Genomic DNA, 19998 nt, shown 5'->3' with positions numbered 1-19998 from the left:
CACCTCTGGTTAGAGTTCCAACTCTGGCAAGAGTTCCAACTCTGGCAAGAGTTCCAACTCTGCTCAGAATTCCAACTTAGGCTAGAGTTCCAACTCTGATTAGAGTTCCAACTCCAACTCTGGTTAGAGTTCCAACTCTGGTCAGAGTTCCAACTCTGGTTAGAGTTCCATCTCTGGCTAGTGTTTCAACTCTGGCTAGAGTTCCAACTATGGCTGGAGTTCCACCTCTGGCTCGAGTTTTAACTCTGCTCAGAATTCCAACTTAGGCTAGAGTTCCAACTCTGGCTAGATTTCCAACTCTGGCTAGAGTTTCAACTCTGGCTAGAGTTCCAACTCTGGCAAGACTTCCAACTCTGGCAAGAGTTTCAACTCTGGCAAGAGTTCCAACTCTGGCAAGAGTTCCAACTCTGGCAAGAGTTCCAACTCTGGCAAGAGTTCCAACTCGGGCTAGAGTTCCAACACTGCCTAGAGTTCCAACTCTGGCTAGAGTTCCAACTCTGGCTAGAGTTCCAACTCTGGCTAGAATTTCAACTCTGGCTAGAGTTCCAACTCTGGCGAGAGTTCCAACTCTGGCGAGAGTTCCAACTCTGGCTAGAGTTCTATCTCTGGCTAGAGTTTCAACTCTGGCAAGAGTTCCAACTCTGGCTAGAGTTCCAACTCTGGCTAGAGTTCCAACTCTGGCTAGAGTTCCAACTCTGGTTAGAGTTCCATCTCTGGCTAGTGTTTCAACTCTGACAAGAGTTCCAACTTTGGCTATAGTTTCAACTCTGGCAAGAGTTCCAACTCTTGCTGGAGTTCCAACTCTGGCTGGAGTTCCAACTCTGAGTAGAGTTTCATCTCTGGCTAGAGTTCCAACTCTGGCTAGAGTTCCAATTCCGGCTAGAGTTCCAACTTTGGCAAGAGTTCCAACTCTGGCAAGAGTTCCAACTCTGGTTAGAGTTCCAACTCTGGCTAGAGTTTCAACTCTGACAAGAGTTCCAACACTGGCTAGAGTTCCAACTCTGGCTAGAGTTCCAACTCTGGCTAGAGTTCCAACTCTGGCAAGAGTTCCAACTCTGGCAAGAGTTCCAACTCGGGCTAGAGTTCCAACTCTGGCTAGTGTTCCTACACTGGCTAGAGTTCCAACTCTGGCTAGAGTTCCAACTCTGGCTAGAGTTCCAACTCTGGCTAAAGTTCCAACTCTGGCTAGAGTTCCAACTCTGGCTAGAGTTCCAACTCTGGCTAGAGTTCCAACTCTGGCTAGAATTCCAACTCTGGCTAGAGTTCCAACTCTGGCGAGAGTTCCAACTCTGGCTAGAGTTCCATCTCTGGCTAGAGTTTCAACTCTGGCAAGAGTTTCAACTCTGGCTAGAGTTTCAACTCTGGCAAGAGTTTCAACTCTGGCTAGAGTTTCAACTCTGGCAAGAGTTCCAACTCTTGTTAGAGTTCCAACTCTGGCAAGAGTTCCAACTCTGGCAAGAGTTCCAACTCTGGCAAGAGTTCCAACTCTGGCAAGAGTTCCAACTCTGGCTAGAGTTTCAACTCTGGCAAGAGTTTCAACTCTGGCAAGAGTTCCAACTCTGGCAAGAGTTCCAACTCTGGCTAGAGTTTCAACTTTGGCAAGATTTCCAACTCTGGCAAGAGTTCCAACTCTGGCAAGAGTTCCAACTCTGGCAAGAGTTCCAACTCTGGCTAGAGTTTCAACTCTGGCAAGAGTTTCAACTCTGGCAAGAGTTCCAACTCTGGCAAGAGTTCCAACTCTGGCTAGAGTTTCAACTTTGGCAAGATTTCCAACTCTGACAAGAGTTCCAACTCTGACAAGAGTTCCAACTCTGGCTAGAGTTCCAAATCTGGGTAGAGTTCTAACTCTGGGTGGAGTTCCAACTCCGAGGAAGTCCCAAGTCTGGCTAGAGTTCCAACTCTGGCTGGAGTTCCAACTCTGGCTGGAGTTCCAACTCTGACAAGAGTTCCAACTCTGACAAGAGTTCCAACTCTGGCTAGAGTTCCAACTCTGACAAGAGTTCCAACTCTGGCAAGAGTTCCAACTCTGGCGAGAGTTCCAACTCTGGATAGAGTTCCAACTCTGGCTAGAGTTTCAACTCTGGCAAGAGTTCCAACTCTGGATAGAGTTCCAACTCTGGCTAGAGTTTCAACTCTGGCAAGAGTTCCAACTCTGGCTAGAGTTCCAATTCTGGCAAGAGTTCCAACTCTAGCTAGAGTTCCAACTCTGGTTAGAGTTCCAACTCTGGTTAGAGTTCCAACTCTGGCTAGAGTTCCAACTCTGGCTAGAGTTCCAACTCTGGCTAAATCTCCAACTCTGGCTGGAGTTCCAACTCTGGCTGGAGTTCCAACTCTGGCTAGAGTTCCAACTCTGGCTAGAGTTCTAACTCTGGCTAGAGTTCCAACTCTGGCTAGAGTTCCAACTCTGGCTAGAGTTCCAACTCTGGCTAGAGTTCCAACTCTGGCTAGAGTTCCAACTCTGGCTAGAGTTCCAACTCTGGCTAGAGTTCCAACTCTGGCTAGAGTTTCAACTCTGGCTAGAGTTTCAACTCTGAAGAAGTCCCAAGTCTGGCTACAGTTCCAACTCTGGCTAGAGTTCCAACTCTGGCTAGAGTTCCAACTCAGGCTAGAGTTCCAACTCTGACTAGAGTTCCAGCTCTGGCTAGAGTTCCAACTCTGGTTAGAGTTCCATCTCTGGCTAGTGTTTCAACTCTGACAAGAGTTCCAACTCTGGCTAGAGTTCCAACTCTGGCTAGAGTTCCAACTCTGGCTAGAGTTCCAACTCTGGCTAGAGTTCCAACTCTGGCTAGAGTTTCAACTCTGGCTAGAGTTTCAACTCTGAAGAAGTCCCAACTCTGGCTACAGTTCCAACTCTGGCTACAGTTCCAACTCTGGCTAGAGTTCCAACTCAGGCTAGAGTTCCAACTCTGACTAGAGTTCCAGCTCTGGCTAGAGTTCCAACTCTGGTTAGAGTTCCATCTCTGGCTAGTGTTTCAACTCTGACAAGAGTTCCAACTTTGGCTAGAGTTTCAACTCTGGCAAGAGTTCCAACTCTGGCAAGAGTTCCAACTCTGGCTAGAGTTCCAACTCTGGCTAGAGTTCCAACTCTGGCTAGAGTTCCAACTCTGGCTAGAGTTCCAACTCTGGCTAGAGTTCCAACTCTGACAAGAGTTCCAACTCTGACAAGAGTTCCAACTCTGGCTAGAGTTCTAACTCTGACAAGAGTTCCAACTCTGGCAAGAGTTCCAACTCTGGCTAGAGTTTAAACTCTGGCTAGAGTTTAAACTCTGGCAAGAGTTCCAACTTTGGCAGGAGTTCCAACTCTGGCTAGAGTTTCAGTCCTCGCCAACTCTGGCTAGAGTTCCAACTCTATAGTCAATTTCTGAAATAAAGGTTGGTTTTTATAGGCCATTTCTGAAGGAAACGGTGATTCTATAGATCCTTTCTCAAAGAAAGGTTGCTTCTATAGACGCTTTCTGAAAGAAAGACCGCTTCTATAGACCTTTTCTAAAAGAAAGTGTACTTCTGTAGACCCTTTTTGAAAGAAAGGCTGGCTTCTATAGACCACTTCGGAAATAAAGGATGACATCTATAGACCCTTCCTGAATGAAAATGTGTTTCTATAGAGTCTTTCTGAAAGAAAGTTTGCTTCTATAGACCCTTCCTGAAAGAAAGGGTTGCTTCTATAGACCCTTCTTGATAGAATGGGTGCTTCTATAGACCCTCCCTGAAAGAAAGGATGCTCCTATAGATCCTTCCTGAAAGAAATGGTGCTTCTATAGACCCTTCCTGAAAGAATACGTGTTTCTATAGACCCTTTCTTTCAGAAATCTTACCAGAGTTGGAACTTCAGCCATATTTAAAATTCTTTCACGTATCTACTCCCATATATCAGCGAACAAGACGAAGTAGTTTAGCAACAATGCCGCCCCCTAATATTTGTCAAGCTTTACGTCACACACACCTAGCTAATACCAATCACTCAAATTTTGATTTGTTTTGTCCGCAGTGCCTAGAATGTTAAGATAATTATGTTTTCTTCTAAACCGATGAACTTACGTCGTCGTGACGACGGCATCATGCTGCACAAAATGGGTACGGTGTGCCTGTTTGTGCGTTTGTTTAAAATTTTTGCAACAGCAAAAACTTAAACTAACTAAACAAAGATAATATTATTATTTATTTTTTTTTTTCATTGTTGACACTATGATAAACTATCATCATTATCGTCATTATTATGCCAGGCATACTACAAAACACCCACTATTAAATGGAAGACCCCCAGAGTCCGTCTGTCCGTTTATCATAAGCCACTTTGGTGATGTACTGTGTGCTTGTCCGACCGCCACCACTAACTGAAGTTCGTGTGGCGTTGTTACTATGTGGGGGTTTTCCTCACTCGACGATACACATATTCGATATTCGAGTCGATTCATTGATTCGATTCGAACGATTTGATAACATGGCCTAAGTACAATTGACGATAGCCGATAATATGTTAATTAATTAATTCATGCATATATCGGTGAGGTAGGTATGAATCAGTTTCTCCAACAACAACAAAATCAGCACTATAAACAAAAGAACGTAACTGTGCGAAGGTCGCCATCATCATCATAGTTGAATATCTATTATAGACCAATAAAGCTACAACAAAAACAAAAGGTTTTTTGTTTTGGTATCGAAATAAGTTTATGAATATTGATTGTCAACAGCAGTATCATATTCAGATTTTAAGAGCACTTTTCGCAGCTTATATGAATAAGTTATTATATGCAGTTGTTTTGTATCAACAATATTTTTTTAGATTTTAATATGCGATACATCAAAGAGAGTCTTATCAACAAATTTGAGGAGAAATTAATAGCATAATCATATTCTGGGTTTAAAATTATAGAAAAATATTGCCAAATGTGTCCTTTAGGGACCATTTGGTTTGATTTTGACGTTGAACTCGATTTGTTCTCTGTGGACATCGGAATGAGAGGGAATTTGTTGAGATCAGGATTTCTATTAGGCAAATGAAAGAGGTAAACCTGATTAACATGTACTCTCTTATCATAATAAACAAGGATTCCCAGCTGGCAAACTCTTTTCGTTAGCCAATCCATTTATGACCGGTGGGCACATTCTCGACAAATTTGTTTGTCGAGATTCCATCCTCATCTTGGAATTCTACTTTATCGGCCTATGGACAGGTCTCTCAGATACGCAACGGACCTGGTTTCGTAGGGTTTGTTGTTGTGGTAACAGGGTTTTATTCTATGTTTTTACGTTCACTTTCTGCTTAATCTGGCTCTGGGTCTATCACTAGTTATAGGAATGCGGCTACTTTGATGGAATGTAACCACAGATTTACTGGAGTTAGTTGAGTAGGTTTGGTAGGGCAGTTGAAAAGATGCAGTGTGTCGTGAGGGCCTGTGCCGCATGCAGGGCAGATGTTTTGCACACTGTCATCGATCCTTTCGCTATAGGAATTTAGACGGCTGCACAATCCCGAGCGTAATTGAGCCAAAAAAATCTGGTTTGTCGCGGCAGCTGACGCTCCCCAGGTGCGATAGATGCATTCACACGATAATTGTTTATGGCATCAGTGACTGCATCCGTGTGAATGCTATTTAAACCTGCTTGATAGACGGGTTCTCTATTGTAACGTTGGACCTCTCTTTCTAGTTCACAAAGATCCCTCCTGACATGCCTGGGTTGGGGGCTCCTATCCACCATATATGGTGATTAGGATGGCTCTCACGGGAATACCCGAGCAATTGCAGCAACAGAAGCACGTCATTGTTGCTGTAATGCAAGAATCTTTATCTCCTCAAGTAGAAGGTCCACTGAAGACATGAGGAGGCACCATGTTGCAGTTCTCAGCGCGGCATTCTGACAGCTTTAATAATTTTCCCATCGTGTTGCTCTTATATTCGGGGATGACACTGGCGCCGAATAGCTTAACACAGACCGATCTATCGCGTTACATGTGGTCAACAAAGTTTCTTTATGTGTACATCAAGTCCTGCCGGCTAGGGACTTGAGAACCTTGTTCCCACATCTCAATTTGTCCCAGATAGGTGTGATATGCGCGGACGCCGTGAGCATGGTGTCGAATGTGACCCCTAGAATTTTGGGGTTGTTTGTGGTCGGAATTCTGCTACCATTGACCATGACAGTGTTCACCTCCGCAGTCCATGTGGTGAACAGAGTGACTGGTCGTAAATTTAGTTGCGGCTATTTAGAATAAATTGGAGTTCAGAATTACTCAAATGTTAGGGTACCTTCTCCTTACGACACCAAGTCCGTACAATCATCCACATACGTTACGATTTCCATGCCGTATGGAGGGGGTGGAATACAGGAGAGGTAAAGGTTAAACAGTTCCAGATATATCACCCCACCTTGGGCACTCCCTGTTTTACTCTACGATGCTTAGACTCCTTGTTCCTGATATCCGACTGGCGTCCACACATATAATTGATTATCCAACGTTTCAAACTTGTTCTGCTCGATGTCCTCAAATAGCGTAAAGTGTTTCACAGTATCAAAGTCAGCATCGAGCGCCACCAACACTGCCCTATCGCACGGCTTGTTCTGGTTGAGTTGTCGGCTTATTCGCGTGGAGATGTCGTACATCGCTATAGCTATTTTTGACGCTAGGGAGGATAAAGCCTCAATAGTCTTTTCTACTGGTGACAATCCTGCTTGTACGATGCACAGCAGGATTTCCCTGCCTATTTTTTAGACTTCGGTAACAATGAGGGTGGCTAACGACAGGTTGGTAACTTTGGTGATATATTCAACTCGTGGCTCATCCACCTGTTTTATCATTACCATGGAGATTGCATTAGGGCCCAACGCTTTGGATGATTTAGCGTTCATGATGGCACTCGCAACATCATCCATTGTAAATTATGGTGTCTCCTCCTCGGCAGGAAAATATCTAATGCGTGTAGTACTCTTCTCTTCTCCCTGTCACTCCCGTGGTGCTCGATAAACTGTCGATTCAAATAACTTGCGCATCTTTTCGGATCAGTCAACGTAACATCGTCAAACGTGACTGAAGTTCTCTCTTTCCTTCTTTCATGGGTTTAAGAGTGACTTAAGCGTTGCCCACAACTTACTTTTTCCCTGCTCCAATGTTGCAACTCTTCAGATGATTTAACCACTTGTTCCGTTTATGCTCAACCTGTTAACTTCCAGCGTCAGCTCATTTACACTGGTGTCACTGGGGTTGGCACGACGGAGCTAGTCACGCTCGTTTGCTAGTCCCGTCGCCTCTGCTGGGAAGTTTTGTCCCACTTCGGTTATTCAACCAGCACGTATATGGCGAGCGACTGCAGCAGTTATGATGTCTCGGACCGTCCTTTCCGTTACCCGAACATCAGAAGGGTTGTGCAGATCTCTGAAGCGGTGATTAGTGAACTCTCTAAAACTCGGCCAATTAGCTTTCTCATGATTGATGAAAGTTCGGCGTTTAGAGGTGATGAAATCGGGAAGTCTGCTGATGGAGACAATTATGAGAAGATGGTCTGATCCAAGAGAAACGACGGGTTGACACGATGGTTATGTCTGGCGAACGAACTGTGACACTACAGTCCAGACAGACCGTGCAATGCGTAGATCTATCTGCTTAACCAGCGCTATAGCGCTTTGGTCACTGTCAAAGACCGAATGACACAATTCATGATGAGCATTTAAGACCAGCCGATTATGACCTTCCTAAAGACTGTAGTCCAACTACAGTGCGGGGGACAAAATGCGGGGAACAAAATCCTTAGCTGGTAGCAATTGGGGGAAACATATGAAAGACTATTCTCACTATTTATAAAGCTGACATTAGCGGCACAATGGAGGAATCTCCAAACCATACAAAATAATGATATGAAAATATCCACTGGTTGCCACTCAAAGGCACCACACGAACATCTCCACCACGAGACTATGATGTTACTTGATAAGGAGCACTGTACCTCACGAGGCAGCACGAGACAAAGTGACAGCAAACAAACACCCTAACCATTTGAGCTCCAAAATAGCCTCATGGCTAGACTTCGGCAAAGAAATTAGAAATTATGAGAACAAAACAGGGTATTTAAAAATTTAAAAATATATATTGTTGCTTCAACCATATATTTTTTGTCAGACATCATAATGACACAAAATATATTGTTGCAGCAACAATACATAATTTAACATTTTTAAAATACCTTATTTTGTTCTCGAATACGATTGCTTCTACAATAATTCTTTGTTTTTTTTTTTATACGGGCATCCCACCCACAATTCTCCATCTTATGGGTGATTATTAGACATCGGATTTTGCATATTTTTTAATAACAGACATACGAAGATTCTGATTGGACCAAAATTCGTTTCAAAGAAATCTAAATTCAATGGGAGGGTCATATTTTGTATTTATTTTGCATATTTGCATATTTTGCATATGCACAAAATATGCAAAAAATATGCAAAATATGCAAAAAATATGCAAAATATGCAAAAAATATGCAGAATATGCAAAAAATATGCAAAATATGCAAACAGTTTTTGGCCGAAAATCGTCATAAAAGTCGTAAAATTGACAATTAAAGTTGGGAAAAATCATCAAAGTGTCCTAAATTAAAATTGTTGGCCGTTTAACGTCGCTTTTTAGCAGATTATTATGCTATTGAGACCCCTCACCACAGTGTGGATATAAAAATATGGTTATATGTATATTGTAACACCATTTTTTATTATTAACCTATTAAACAATATAAAATTTGATAAATTGTCAAATATTTTATTTAAAATTCAATATTTTCTTTGTCTTAATTTGTTGCATTAGTCTGGTTTTAACTCAAAGGGAAAACATCGATGTCGGATTTTTTATGCGGCACTCCCCTAAAGTATTTAGTTTGGTTAGATATTAAGATTGTTTAAGTTTGAGCACAATTGGAATATGTTAATACATGCCACTGGGTCCTCGTAGTTATGAAAATCTCGACTTTTTGGCTATTTGACGACTTCAGCTACCCATATCTATGAAACGGTTAAAACTATTTGCCCGTGTTATGCATTAAATTAAATGCCACACTATTCTTAATATTTCTTGCCGAACAACAAAATACGAAAGTAATACTGAATTCAAGATAATAAAGCCAATGTCGCGAAAACGCCTTAGGGTGAAAATGGAGTCTATTGTGAAAAAACCCTTTTTACAGTGTTTAATTTAACTTGCTTTTGTGTCTGTTTAGTTCAAATCTAGTAACTTATTTTCCACACAGTTGTAGTTGACCAATCGAACTAAAACTTTGCACACTTTTCAGACTTGGATAACAATACTTGAATATGAAACCAAAACCAATATGGGTCCATTGTTTTCTTAGAGCCCCCATATAGCGGTACCAACCGATTTAAAGTATTTTAAGGATTCTGGTTAAATTTTTAGGCCGAATTGGCTATAACTTGGCATTTGGGGTTCCCAATGGTACAGAAACTTCCTCACTAAAAATGTTGGACTCAGCTCTAGGTTTTGGTATAGCCCCTATATAACGGTACAACACGATTTCAGGTATTTTAAAGTTTTTATCTACATTTTCGGCCTAAATTGGCTATAATTTTGTTATGAGGTTCACAGTGGTCAAAAAAATTAAATGCTGAAAAGTTAAAAATAAAAAATAGTTAAAAAAATAAGTTACAGTGTTTTATTTACAAATGCACTTAAAACTAGAAAATATTTTTAATGATTAAATCTCTCAAATAAAACGCTTGCATTTGAATTAAAAATTGTGGCAATATTTCTTCCCATATTATCAATTTTTGGGAATGAAAACAAATGTCTTTTACATTTTGTTCATATTTAAATTTATTTAAGGGGCTGATATAATGTGATTTTGGAGACATCTGGGTAAAGATGACTACTTGGTGATGAACTCAACTCCTTGCACTGCTATGTCGTTCACAACTTTCAAGTTGTTTAACATCCTTTACCCTTCCTGATAATTGATGTTCTGCGGTCAAGTTACAGGATCTTTTTCAAGAAATTCGGAGTTAATGCTTAATCTCTTGAACAACAAGTAAGTATACCCTGTAATTACCCCTGGTAGAGTTTTTCTGGAAATTTCGGCAGTTGTTCTTTTGTTATACCCCGCTTACACTTAGCCGGATTAATCCAGTGGATTTGGATTTCAAATGTCAATTCCATAGCGCAAACGTAAAATAAATCCTCTCGAAGTGAGTTAACCCGGCATAAAAACGCTAATGTAACCGTACTATTAGTATGGTTTTTTTCATCTTCTTCTGCTTGCTTTGTTAAGATTTTTGTAGCATTTGGCTCTTTACGGTGGTTTGAACTATCAGATCAGGCCAACAAGTTCAGGACTAAGATACCACAGATGATATATCATTTTGTTATTTCCTTTATCTGATACTTGTTTCGTATTTCAATAAATCTTCAATGCGGTTTAGGTCTTTTTTTGGACCTAAAAAATATTTCTGAATTTCGCTTTCACTATTTGTTGTATTAAACTCAATCTATTGTCTCTAATCCTCCAACCTATTGATTATGTTTACCCAATCCATTCAATATTATATCTACATAACCATTATCTTGTTCATTATAGGTTTTGTAAAATCAATAACCCACACTCTCATTTATAACACTCAGTTGTTGTTCTTTTATACAAAATAAGAAACGTTCTGGGCGTTAAACCGGGCTCGAAAGATGAAAACACAAAGTGCTTCTACGACCTCTTGTTCTCGGGAAGTCAGCTGGGAAGTAGTTTTAAAACATTCTCGCCTACATCGAACTTGGATTTGTCAATCGCAGACTATTCTTATAGAAATCGCGTGAATATGTTTGTTTGATGTCCGGATGTGCTGCCAAACTTGCAGTCAAAAATCCCTCTCAACAATACTCCTTATAAATCTGTACGCAGGTACAGAAGCTCTCGACTTAACATCTGCTCAAGCTGGTAAGACCCCATTATTCTAGGCATTCGTACACTGCTAAGTCTTGTTTCTCCCCTGAGCTACTGTCAGTTTCAGGAACGCCCAGGAGTTGTTCTTTACCCCCATACCAGATGATACCAGAACAGCAACCCGTTATTTCTGCACTGTTTTGGGAATACCTGGTAATAGTTTTCCATGCCAGTGCACGCAAATAGCCTTGTTTCGGGGTATCTTTCTTGAAGTTGTTGCTAGTATTTTTCACTGTTTATTCTCCGGAATAAACGGATAAAGCTTCTAAAGATCATATATTTGTTGGGGTCCTCTCCGAGAGCTTCTACTGTAGAAAAAATGATACGACTAACGTTCCTATAGGACACTTTACAGGGATCCAACAGCAATGACAATTTCATGGTTAGGAGTTTTCGTTGAAGCTGCGCTTGATTATTTTCGGGACAGATGGTTCTTCAGATTCTACGAAGCGTTTAGCATCAAAAGAAGACCTAGACCTCATTGAAAATCTATTGAAATACGAAAACATAGACAGAAAAAGGAAATAAAAAATGATAAATCACCTGTGGTATCTTAGTCCTGAACTTGTTGGCTTGGTATTGTTTGATCCGACAGTGCAAAACACCATAAAGAGTCAAATGGCGACAAAAATCTTAACAAAGCGAAGATGGAAACTTCTCCGGAAATATTCGACCCAAACTTACAAAAGAACAACTGTTCGAAATTCATAAAAAAGTCACATTAACTCCGAGTCGAGCTCACCACAGATTACAACCAATTAATTACAAAGGACGAACAACTAAAACAATGCGTTCTCCAAGTAGTCGGCTATGCCCAGATAGGCTCCATTTTCACCCTAAGGCGTACGTAGTCACGTTAATCGGGACACTGGCTTTCTATCTCGAATTCAGTAATACTTACGCGTTTTGTTTTTGAATATAAAATAAACAGAATGACCTTTAATTTAATGCATAATACGGGCAAATAGCTTTAACTGTTCGAGGCTCCAGTAGGACGTGTTAACTTATTCCAATGATGCTCAATTGGCAATCTTAATCTTAAATCTATATAAAATCCAATCTAAGTAAAAAGGTTTAGGCGGCACCCCCGCCTAAAAAATCCGACATCGATTTCTTCCCTTTGAGTTAAAACCAGCCTAAACCTACAAACTAAGACAAAGAAAATATTAAATTTACATAAAATGATTGATATTGTATCAAATTTTATATTTTTCCATAGTTTAACAATAACAAGTAAGAAAAGCGTTAAGTTCGGTCGGGCCGAACTTTTTATACCCTCCACCACAAATTTCAGCCACTTCGGTGGATTAATGTGGCCACTACCTTCAAAATACCGAAATTCGGAAGGTACCGTTCTATGGGGGCTATATGATGGCGTGGACCTATACCTACAAATTTCTGGGGGAAGTTTTATACATTCATAATATATTAAAATGACGCGTACTTTATAAGGGGTCTTATGTGGGGACTATACCAAAACGTGGACCTATATAACCCAACTTTGGTAGAAATGTTTTCCGGCCTCTGAAGACACAAAATACCAAATTACAACCAATTCTGGGGTCAAATGGGTCTAATACATTCAAAATATATTAAAATGACGCGTACTTTATATGGGGCCTTATATGGGGGCTATACCAAAACGTGGACCTATATAACCCAACTTTGGTAGGAATGTTTTCTGGCCTCTGAAGACACAAAATACCAAATTACAACCAATTCTGTGGTCAAATGGGTCTAATACATTCAAAATATATTAAAATGACGCGTACTTTATATGGGACCTTATATGGGGGCTATACCAAAACGTGGACCTATATAACCCAACTTTGGTAGGAATATTTTTTGGCCTCTGGAGACACAAAGTACCAAATTACAACCAATTCGGTGGTAAAATGGGCCAAATATCTTAAAAATTCCTTAAAAGAACGACGCGTCACGCGTCATTTTGTATGGGGGCTATACGAAAGCGTGGACCTACATAGCCCGCTTTCAATACCAAAAGTCCTACGTAAATATAACATATTTTTCCAAAATTTCATCAACCTACGTCAATCCGTTCGGACGCTAGAGTGATTTCCACAGACGGACAGACGGACAGACGGACGGACATGGCTATATCGATGTAGAATTGCACGCTGATCAAGAATATATATACTTTGTGGGGTCTACAATGATTATTTCGAGTAGTTACAAACGTAGTGACAAACTTAATATACCCCCATCCTATGGTGGAGGGTATAAAAATAGTATTACAATAGCATATACCCTACACCACACCGTCGTAAGAGGTATCAATAACACAATAATCTGCCAAAAAATCGACGTTAAATGGCCAACAGTCTTAATTTAGGACACTTTAAAGTTTTTTTTGATGATTTTTTCCAACTTTAATTGTAAATTTTACGACTTTTTTGACGATTTTCGACCAAAAACTGTTTGCATATTTTGCATATTCTGCATATTTTGCATATTTTTGGCATATTTTGCATATTTTTTTTTGCATATTTTGCATATTTTTTTTTTGCATATTTTTTGGCATATTTTTTGCATATTTTTTGCATATTTTTGATATGACCCCAAATATCGAAAAATTGACCCTCAAAACGCCTAGATCCAAAATTTGAGTCCAATCGGATGAGAAATAAAAAACATGCAAAAATCCGATGTCTAGTGATTATGAAGATAGATCTTAATCAATTTCGATTAGCCCACGTTTTAAATTTATCCTTTAATCCGTCACATCTTTTTGCTGTTCATTTTATGTCAACGCTGCATTTCAAACTTTGTTTTGACAAATTAGACAAAATATTTGCATAGCCAAATCAAGAAAAAAAACACGATGAAGTTATGACATTTGACAGGCTGTGTTATCATCAACAGCCAATCATAAAACAAACAAACAAAAATTCATTATCATTCATTGTGTGCAATGAATAAATAGCCGTTTCATTCTTTTTGTTTCTCTTCAGTTTAATTAAAATTTTCAAAAAAAAAAAAAAAATTCCAATAAATCATATATTTAGAAAATAAATAAATTACTAAAAGATAATTGAACAAATACACAAAATCAACAAAAAAGTTGATTTTTTAAACACACTTGAATGAAGATACAAACCAAATAAATAAAAAATCGCTGATAAAGAGAAACATATTTTTAACACAACGTTTACTAAACTCCCCACTTCTTTCCTCACTTGTTTGGTGTTTCACTCGTGTTTACATTGTTGTTTTTGGCCACTGTTACAACATTTTTTCCATTATTATTATTAACATTGTAGTAGTTGTTGTATTTTATACAATCGAGAAAATTGATCTATAAATAGATGAATGTTGAAAGAAAAAAAGTTTGTTAACCATTTTGGTATATCAGTCAGTGGTGGTGGCATGTTGGCCGTCATAATTTCACATTTCACAGAGGCCTTGTGAAATTTTGACAAATATTTTTGAGATAACTCACGTTAAATTTACGATTAGAAATCGTTTTTGAAGGTCTAGAGCCATTGAAATTTTGATTGAAACATTATTCATTAGTTAGTGGAAAGGAAGATCTGGACTTCGTCTCAGCCACAGGTTGTCAATAGTAGAGTGTTCAGCAGATACATTGGGTGACTATGAATCAAATAAGTCATGGACAATTAAACAGCTGCAGTGGGCGGGGTAAAGTAGGAGATAAAAGCAACCACGGAACGGTCCTAACTGCTAAACACGGCAAAGTCAAAAACTTAATTTGATCCAAAGAAAATGAGAAACAACCCCCTCTTTAGTTGAGGACCCCTTTAAATGACCATGATCTGCGAATATGCCTCTGGAATGTTTGCACTCCTGGTAGATATATGACTTGGGTTGGGGTTTCTAGCTGACCAGAGGCCAACAAAACATCTCGTTTCCAGATTCAACTCGCTTGATGAAACAGTAGCATCAATTCGTAAATAACTATATTCATCAACATTATACTTATCAGTGTCCATACCCTATCCGAAGTCATAGACAAGCAGAACAAAAAATATATTTTGGGAGCGCCTAGGAAAAACAAATAACCGGTTTCCTGTCTATGATATTAAAATAATTCTAGGCGATTTTAATGTCAAAATTGGAAAGGATCTTTAAACCAATTGTCGTTAAATTTCAGCGTCCTCCGTGAAACATCTGACAACAAAATGAGACTGATAGAGTCCCAGCGAAAAGTTTGCCTCCAAAGAGGCAGTTAAATGATATCTACAAGTGATTTGGAAGTGGATCAAATTATGCATTTTCACTCATGATTTTTACAAGAGAGTGACCCCGGAAAGAGGCACTCCATTGCACCGCATTTTAACTGACCCTTTGGCATTGCATTTTAACTGAATCTTTGGCACTGCATTTTAACTGACCCTTTGGCATTGCATTTTAACTGAACCTTTGGCACTGCATTTTAACTGACCCTTTGGCATTGCATTTTAACTGACCCTTTGGTGTAGAATAGGAGGCAGTCCAGAACACGTGTTTTGAATAACAAAATAAAATGCATTTATTATTTGTGTAAAACAAAAATATTAATAAATTTATTAAATTATACACCAGTTATGAAAATTCTCTATTGAATTCAATCGCAAACATGTGTGTTTCCTCCGCTCTTCATTTAATCCAAGCTTAAGTGCTTTTGCTTCATCTGCTAAATGGATTTGATATTGTCTTCCCATCTCTAGTTAAGATTTCGACATGTACTCCAACAGCACTCCATTGGGAAATTTTCTTCTCGTGAGTTACCGGAAAAATGTTCACAAATTAAATATTATTTAGTTTGTATTTACAAATGTTTGGAAATGTTAACACGATTATCTCTTTTTTGAAATGTATTCCGCTGCTGTAGAGATGTACAAACTGATTTATGTACATGTAGGGATCTCTAACAACAGCAAATAAAATGCAGTGAACGGAGTGCTTTTTTCACGACTCCGTTTGCACTGCATCCGGATGCTGTTAAATTGTGAGGAATTGGAGTGCCTTTTTCACGACTCCGTTGAACTACCTCCAGATGTTGTTAAAATGTGACAAATGGATGTGATTCTTTGGATTGCATCCAAATGCGGTTAAAATGTGAGGAATGGAGTGCCTTTTTCACGACTCCGTTTGAACTGCATAAAAACATGCCGTGAAAGAACTAGTCTACATTGCACTACTTCCAATTTATTTTGCTGGGGTTTGACGTCACAAAAATGTTGTAGATAGCAGCACCACATGTAAAGGTCTCGATATAAATAACACAAAAAAGAGTATTGTAAATATTAAAAATATATTTTTGCATCAATCATATATTTTGTTGTATTATGGTGTTTCAAACAATATATATGCTTGCTCCAACAATATATATTCTTACATCGGAAAGCCTCAATTACAGCCGTAAAATACTCCACTCAACTTACTGAACTTCCAAAAATCTGTGGAGACTTCCACGAAGAAACCCTCGCCATGACCACATGCAGATAAGGAATATTTTTGAACCCTATTCTAAAAGCAAAAAAGGAGTATTGTAAATATTTAAAAATATATATTGTTGGATCAACCATATATTTTGTTTAATTAATTCTCTTATTTTTGTTGTATTATGGTGTTTATAAACAATATATATGCTTGCCCCAACAATATATATTCTTACATATTTACAATACCTTTTTTATTGAATATGTTTGTTTAGAAATATTATTTAGAGAAGGCTCATTGATCTAGAGATTCTCATTTATACTCTCTTTAGATCACAAAGATCTCTCCTGACGTTCCTGGGCGAGGGAAGTCTGTCCATTAGGTAGTGGTGGCGATGCTCACGGCGATATTATCCAAAAAGAAATATATATGGTTGCTCCAACAATATATTTTATAATACCTTATTTTACACGCTTACTTAAAAAAATATTTCGAGAAGACTCGTTGTTCTGGAGATTCTCATTTATACCCTCTCTAAATCATGAAGATTTTTCCTGACGTTCCTGCGTGTGCTGATGAACCGGTGGCATCTTCGCCTCCTCATGAAGATAGTTCACCGGTGTCATTAAAGGGCACCATGTTGCAGTCCTCAGAGCGACATTCTGACAATTTTGTATATTCTTGCATATCTAAGATTTACATACCACATTGGCTGCTTGTAGCTTATAAGATTTAAAAAAAGTTTCTTTGTCAACGGCCAGCCAGCGACTTCAAGGTGAAGAACAATAGGTGAAGAACCATCATGACTGTTCGGTCGTATGGCCTGTTCTGGTTCAACCCTCTATTAATGTGTGTGGATATGACGTGTAATGCTGTTCATTTTCCGCAATCTATGCTGATGTTGGTCAACTGGGAAACAGGGAGGAATAGCACCTCTAGAATCTTCGCTACTGGCGCACGATTCGCCTCTGCTGGCATCCTTCAATAGCGGGACTATTCTTCCAACTTTCCAGACTTCTGATACACTATTTGTGGCTAACGATAGATTGAGGACAATTGTTAAATATTCAAGCCCGGTTTCATCCAGTTGCTTAAGCATTACCACTGAGATTACGTGTGAGCTCAATGCTTTCGCGTTTCGCATGACATCAGCAACATCGCTCTTCGGCGTATCACTCTAGGGGTGCTCTATAAACTACCGGCTAAAATAACAGGTGCACCTCCTGGAATATATCACTGTCACTTCGTTGAAAGTAACAGGCGTTCTATCATCCTTCTTTCCCGGATTTGAGAGTGCGGAATGACGGCTTGCCAGGACACATCAAAGGAAAGTTTTTGCCCGCTGTACCGCAGTTTACTGCTGCTTCCATATATTCTAGAATGAAGCTCACGCGAAATACGTCTGTACTGGTCAGACTGGTATATAAGGCTAGTACTCCTCCTCCCCTTCTTGCACGATCCTTTCGCAAAACATTTTAACTACGGCAACGTTCTACATTTTAACTACCGCAACGTACAGTTCTTTGAACAAGAGATGGACACGTGCCTAAATAAATATGCACGGACATAACCTGGCGTAACAGATTGTTCGATTTTAGTGCTTATTTGAACCCCAAAAATTAGAGACGATCGTGACACGCATGTTTCGTTCGTGTTTTACTTTACAAAAAAGCATGAGTACCCGAAATAATTTTTTTTTTTGAGAAGGCACGACACGACCTATTCACGACACCACACGTGCTCATATCTACTCCGTACCCTTGCCAATCAGCTTTCTCATGGTTTAAATAGCACGGCGGTCATAGGTTATGAAGTTGAGTGTGTTAACGGAGACAATGATGGAATGGTGGTCTGAGTAATATGACGGTTTGTCAAAACACGTTGTTTATGAGAACGGATGTTTTTTACGAAAAATGCACCGTTTTTGCCATGAATCGGACAACACTACGGATTCTTTTTTTTCAATTTTATTTTCAAAATAGCCCAATAAAAGAATTTTCATTTTTTTTTTTTTGAACTCTGCAATTGCGATTAGAATTAACCGTGAAAGCACAAAGATGATGTCCAACGTCTAGAACAGGCATGCACAGACCTTTAATTTAAATTAAGTCTCCCCACACACGAACATAATGTAATACCAGGGTTTCGGAGTCGGAGTCGGAGTCTACGAGTCGGAGTCGAGCAATTTTGCTGGAGTCGGAGTCGGAGTCTGAGTCGAATAAAATAACTCGACTCCGACTCCGGGCAAAATTTTTCCCACGTTATAGATATATAACCTTAAATTTGGTACAAGAACATTTTTTTTAAATCATTATTTATGTTAAAAGAAAGGTATAAGAAAATATATATGCAAATTATATATTATACTAAGTTAAAGGACAATTCACAGGATATTTAATATCCTCTGAAGTGTAGTCTATTGATCCCTATTTTGTTGATCCAATTGATAGTAAAGTTCTATCAATCGAATTAAGATTGGACCTTTAACCCCTTTCGTCAGAAGACTTACTGGTCTTCTCACAAAGGTCTATTGGTATTCTCATCTTGTTTTTGATGAGAAGTCATCATTGTCTTCTATTAAAGACATTGTGGTCTCTATGGGAAATCTTACCGAATACACTGTGACACAAAATGGAAGTTAAGATCTGGGGGAGGAAAATTCCTTTTGGGAATGAAAGCCCCAATTGAGAACCCCAAAGGATCCCATAGCTGAAATTTCTGAGTCATGACATAATGATTTTTTTGATTGACCCTCATCAATCATTGAGAAAATAGCTTTATTTCTCTGTTTGGAGATATTGTTTCATCATTTTTAGATGACATGTTTTCAGTTAAATGGAATGAGGAACCTTTATGTCAAATACATATGCTGTCCTTCTAGCTCAGTTTCTTCCATGTCCTTTTTGTTCTTGAACTCATAAAGTAAAACAAAATGAAATTTTCTACAAAAATGTTCCACCGAAAATTATATGTAGGTTTCCCAAATCCAAGAAATTGACATTGTCACGTTTTCATTGTCCTTTATCAGTTTACCCTTTCTAAAGTTTTACTTTCTAAAAAAACGCATGTTTATGTATTTCGGTAAATTTTGCATGATCTATTAACTATATACCCAATTCGGATGGTTACGCTTCTGAATTAGGCATCATAGATTCGTTGTTGGTTAACGACAGATTCATTCCGCTATAATCAGAAGTCTGACAAACGGTGAATCTTTCATTTAGGATTCACTAAATACTCAATGAGGGCTTTAGATGTAGATATTCAAATAACAAAATCTGTCCGAGTTTTCTGCACAATCAATTGCATATACGAAATTAAATGAAATACATAATCATAGAGTTTTCATGAGAAAAGATCGGGTAAAAGTGATAAAGGACAATAAAAACATGACAACATCGATTTCTTGTCCTAGTGAACCGACCCTACATAAAATTTTCCTAGCAACATTTTTCATGCACGAAATCTCATCTCTAATTTTTCAGTTCCGAAAACATCTGCCTACGTGCTGAGTGGTGTACACAATATATCTCAAATATTTCAATAAAATTATCCACTCCACACCAAAGTTCAAAATGTGAGCGCTGAATTTTAGTTTAAGGGGTGATCCCTATTTATAAATTTCAGAAAAAGTAGAAAGTATAAGTAGCATAGAATATGT

The 19998-nt window shown here is 38.9% G+C and overlaps 1 protein-coding gene across 5 annotated transcripts in view; it reads left to right on the top strand.

The window, feature by feature from the left end:
- LOC141394579 (uncharacterized) overlaps positions 1 to 19998 on the top strand; it is an 87567-nt gene that overhangs the window by 10533 nt on the left and 57036 nt on the right. The window lies entirely within an intron of this gene.

The sequence above is a fragment of the Musca autumnalis genome, unplaced genomic scaffold (assembly GCF_047663935.1).
Source record: "Musca autumnalis isolate F117 unplaced genomic scaffold, ASM4766393v1 scaffold_2, whole genome shotgun sequence".
In the NCBI taxonomy this organism is placed as follows: domain Eukaryota; kingdom Metazoa; phylum Arthropoda; class Insecta; order Diptera; family Muscidae; genus Musca; species Musca autumnalis.
Note: the sequence above shows the minus strand (reverse complement) of the source record. Positions and strands in the feature narration are given on the sequence as shown.